The sequence below is a fragment of the Onychostoma macrolepis genome, chromosome 20 (assembly GCF_012432095.1).
Source record: "Onychostoma macrolepis isolate SWU-2019 chromosome 20, ASM1243209v1, whole genome shotgun sequence".
NCBI classification, from domain to species: domain Eukaryota; kingdom Metazoa; phylum Chordata; class Actinopteri; order Cypriniformes; family Cyprinidae; genus Onychostoma; species Onychostoma macrolepis.
This window is the reverse complement of record NC_081174.1, coordinates 17,810,711-17,816,018: the sequence shown is the minus strand read 5'-3', so window position 1 is coordinate 17,816,018 and position 5,308 is coordinate 17,810,711. Positions and strand designations below refer to the sequence as shown.

At 37.4% G+C, this 5,308-nt stretch overlaps 1 long non-coding RNA gene across 1 annotated transcript in view; it reads right to left on the bottom strand.

The window, feature by feature from the left end:
* Positions 1 to 5,308, bottom strand: part of LOC131527777 (uncharacterized) — a 33,101-nt gene that overhangs the window by 9,679 nt on the left and 18,114 nt on the right. The window lies entirely within an intron of this gene.

Sequence of the window (5,308 nt, the reverse complement as noted above, 5' to 3'; positions counted from 1 at the left end):
TCAGACAAAAATGAGCTTGTATCTATTAATGCAAAGGCTGGATGTGTTTTTGCCTTTTGGGAAAATATGGTACAGTGTGGTCCTCATGTGTGAATCTCTCTTGTCAGGAACAAAATGCTAGTCAGACTAAACAGATGGATGAGTCATATTCGAGCATAGCAGAGGTGTGTATGGAGGTGTGAGGATGAAGCTTCATGCTTTCCCCCCCTTATTTTCCATATATCAACACCTACAAAATCCTTCAGTGGAAATCATTGAGGAATGTTATATATTTGCAATTTGATTAGTTCAATATGTATATTACTTACCTAAATTCAGCGATTGTAAAGCCAGTCTGACAAAAACGCAAAAGGTTTGTTTTTTGAATAGCTTGTGGCTTTTTAGGCAATACAACAACATTCATTTACAGAGTCGGATGAATTGATTATTAAATAAATCACTGGCCTCAAGGGCTGAATCGTCTACAAACCACACGCAGGGATGCATCTGAGCGTTTGATTACAAATGCAATCAGCCAAACAGGAACTGTTATGACAAATGGGATTTCTTTAAATCATTCACAATAAAATGTTGCTGGAGCAACATTTTTTGAAGAATTTCTTCAATTTCATTTAATGCGTTGGAAGTGAAAGTGATGGTTCACCAAATCATTGGCATTGATCTGCATCATTAGTTCGCAAATCTGGTTCTACAGTCCTAACAAAACTATACTGGCTTTCTTTTCTATCCTATTCACACCAGGTATTAACATCTATCTGCTATAGAACATGGCACAATTCACAACTCGCATGCACTCTCTGCTATCTGTGACGTCACTTGCGTCTTCTGAAGACGAACCGTAAATGAATTGCATTATTCTTCTTGTAGAAGAGGTTTGCCACATATTGCTTCAGCATGTGTAATTAAAAATGTTTGTGTATGTTAGGCTAAGTTTGGGCATGTGTAAACGTTGAGGCAATATGTGGAAATGCATTTTTTTTTTTTAATGATTTTTTTGACTTGTTTTGTAGGTTGTAGGTGTGTTTTCATTGCCTGAGGTGAAAACCGCAGCAGTTGTTAGATGCAGCTCCTTTTTTTTGTTTTTTTCTCAGAGATGCCGTGTGGAAAGCACCAGCACCTGCAGAGGTTGTCTGACTCTGCAGACACTTTATTTATTTATGTAGTTTGAAGTTAAAAGTAGTGCTGTTAGCAATAGCAACTTAACAATAAATGAACGCAATGTCCGTATTACACATTTATATTAAGAAAATTAATAAGAAAAATAAATAAATAAATACATCCTCCACTGAAAAGCAATTACAACTCAGGTCATTTATTTCCAAAAAGTATAATTTATGAAATGAATTGGTATGAACTAGTACCTGACATTCAAATTAAAATCCGCCCTTTTTTTTTTTTTTTTTCCTGTGAGAGGATTTAATAAATTGCGTATCCTGTAATGAAAATGTGATCTGTCCATCCTGATCAGCACTGACAATCTGTCAATCAGAATTCTTCTATATGCAAACAAGAATGTAAAACTGACATATTACTTTCACATTCAAGAAATACATTTTTTTGTCCAGTGCTTTTCAGTTATTTCAGATTGCAGCTTTTTTCCAATTTCTCTGCAGAGAGTGATATGTCTACGGTCAGATCTTTCTATCAGATGATCCTTAAAAGGATAACAACCATTTGACATCACATGCAGTGACATAGATCATGTAAACGCACACACACCTCAAGTTCAGGTATTAAGGTGCTTGACTACAATAAGAAGAAAAAAAAAATCTTGTTTGTGGTGAACATAAATTAAGTATGCAGCCAAAACACCAGAGACCTTTAATTAAATTCAATAACAAGCAGTAAAAGAACTTAACACCAGGTGTAAATGGAGCCTAACACTTGATTCAACACAACAATAAATTTCTGGAATGGGAATATTAAAGCTCAAGTGTGTCATTTCTAACATTACCAAACAGAATTGCAAAAACAACCTTTTTTTTTTCAGGTTTCCTGAACAATTCCCCATCAGCCAATGGTCAGACAAACAGATAGTCCAGGTCCGAACATCATTTACACTTTTAACATTGTGGATTATGTATGCTTCTCTGTTTTTTCAGTGTTATAAGGCCTCCAAGATCAAGACCGAGATACCGGTCTATGAATGAAGAATGGTGTGTTCCATCATGCCTTCGGACTTCAGAAAACAATTTAGTTTTCTGCCTTTGTACTGCCAGACTGTTACTTTTCTGCAGAGATTAGCATGCCGTCTAACATCTGTCTAATTATGTTCATATCTAAGTATCAATTTGCCTTTTCCCATTTTGCCAATTCGAGCTCGCTACAACAGGAGGCTGCATGACAGGAATAGCTAATTGTGCCAAGAGAATATTGGGCAGAGGTAAAAGGCAGATGGGTTTCAAAGCAGATCCGCCTCTCGAACGGCATTTTCAGAGACACCTTCAGGGCTCCTCCCAGCAATCTCACACAGAGCGGCTGAAGTTGATGAGAAAATCTGAAACATGAGGAGTGTGGGTGCAGAAGAGCGTCTCTTCCACTCCTACTCAGGTCAATCTGCTGCACAGTAGTTCATATCTGCTCAATATAAAACTATGCAAATCACTGTGCATATTTCCCTAAAGCACTGGTTTCAGTGTAATACCTCTTCTGATTATGTGCATATATTGGGATTGATTCATTTCTTTGCACCAACATTTGTTTTTCAACTTCTATTGTGGGATAATAACTGCAAGTTTGGTTTTGCACTTAAACGGGAAGTGGAAGAGCTATTCAGCCTGACTTTGTGAATTGCAAGTCCTCATGAAATTATAATCAGAGATGGAGTATGAAAATCGGTGAGTGCCATTTTCATGGATGAAACATTAACCGGTGAGGTAAAACAACACCAGTCCTATGGGAATGCGAGACCCAGAGTCACATAGGGGAGTGAATCCTCTGGGAGTGAGATGTCTGCCGATGACAGCTCTTCCTGGATAGCTGTTCTAGGTGTCTGTACTTCCATAGACTGCCCCTGTAACCCTAACCCATTAGAGTTCCCATAGTGCTCTAATGATGAGAGTGGTCCCTCAGGCACTCGAGCGGTGTTAACCCCCTTGAGGCGACAGAACCAGTCAGCTGGCATGCATTGCTCTTCAAAAGTTTGGAAACGCCCCTAAGTTTTTGACAATATCAGCATAAAACTTATCATTACTTGGTATAAATGCATTAAAATAACTTTCAGTTATGACTGAATGGTTAGCTGTTAGCTGATCCCCCAGCCTGAAACGTGACCAAAACCTCTCAGCAAAGACCAGCAAACTAGCTTAGGCTAATTTAAGATGTTTTTTTGGGTTCAGGCTTTTGATGTTCTAAAATTATGTTTGGTAGTTTGTCTTGCCCCACATCAGTGTAAAAGCAGGAGGATTTATGCTGATATTGTCCAAAAGTACACTTGCCAAAATTGCTTCCAAAATTTCAGAGTGAACTGTATCATGAAAAAAAATTACTCAGTAGCTTAATTTATTGGTAGATCTGAAAGTATCTTTTTTTTAAAACATTGTAACATCTTCAAAGATGCTTGATTGCCTTTTACATTATATAGAATGTAATTGTAAGTTATTTTGAAGATGATTTATAATTTCATCTTGATTACATTGTTTAAAAGACAACAACCTTCACTGTAGTAAATTAAACCTCCAACACTGTTGCATTTCATTAAAAAGGGACGTTTTTTAAACAGCCAAATAAGGATGAGTATGGCAGACAAATAACATGTAAGGATGATGTGGAAAAGCAGCATATTTTCATCTCTTCCTGGGGTGAGTGGCTCTGAAAAACTGTCCTTGTCTCATTGTTTACACCGAAAGAGGGAAAAAAATAACGTAGAGGCACCAGAAGCTTTTGTTCTCACACCTTTTTTCCTTCAGCCTTTTCTTCACTCTGGTATGCACATTTCCTTAGAGAGACAGCAATGAAAGAGCCAGATTTATATCTCCTAAATCCTCAACTGTGGCCCTGCTATATCTATGAGGATTTTGTATTGACTTTAAATCGCATAAAAAGGGAAGAGCAAAACCGGAAGAAAGAGAAAGTTACAGCACACATCTTGGTACACAAGAACACTTACAAGCTGACTGGAATGCAAAATGGCACCTTCTGGAAAATGATACACTGGCTTTTTTAGTGCATTCAGTTGACCTGGGGACAATCTTTCCTTGTCAACTAGGCAGGATTCAGCCTGAAAACGAAATGCCTTGGACATCAATAATGCCATCATAGAACTATGTACTTTGAACAAAATGTAGCAACCAATCAATAATTGTCTGCGTATGCATACCCTTCTTAATTTATACCCAGAGTGAGCAATCTCATGACTCAAACCCTAAACAATGAGTCATCTGGCTCATAAAGACCAGCAAATATTTAACTGCGTTACACACACAGCCACTCGGATCACAGCTCAATCTCAATAACGCAGTCTTTCCTGTTTTTGTAGTTGGATTTGCCTTTCAAATATGAATAACACTTGTGCAAATGAATAATCTGTGAAATCGACTCGATATGTAATCGACTCAAATCAACAGCATATGTAGAATAAATAAAATATGAGTGAGATGAAATCTAAAAAGCACAGACAATATCGTACCCAAGAAATGTCAGGTCTTACTTACAACAGTATAAAAACTTTGCATTGATGAAGCATCTGCCACACGCTGGCAAAATTCATGTCAGAATTCAACAGAACTCAAAGCAAATGTTTGAGTGTTTCCACAAGCTTCGGCACAGTGTAAGCACCAGAGACAAACAAGATTTCTCATTCACAAGAGCATACTTTGAATGCTGATTCTTGGGTAACTGCCTAAAACAGAGCTAGTATGTAGTCATTTCTTCAAAATGTTGTTTCTAGAAAATACTACCGCTGTTGTCAGGGTGCAAAATTAATTACTTTTTTTGCCCATGATAGATAGATAGATAGATAGATAGATAGATAGATCTCTCAGTTATTATTTGTCAAAAAAGAAAAAAAAAAACATCAACATCAATACCTGATTTAAGTCTGGAAATCAAAAAATAGGATTAAAATGATCCTTGCACACAAATTCCTTCTGTTCTGATGAACATGAACAAATACACACTGGTATAAACACTAGTAGCTCACAGAGCTCTCTTTTCTCTCAGTCCTCAACCTAATAGCTTTCTCCAGACCCAAAATCTTGTCGACAGGTAAGATCACAGACTCTGGTCATTAAAAACAGCACTCTCACCTGTGTCCTTTTCAGTGTCACAATTGCGTGGCAGCTTCCTAGACACTCTAATGAGGCTGTGG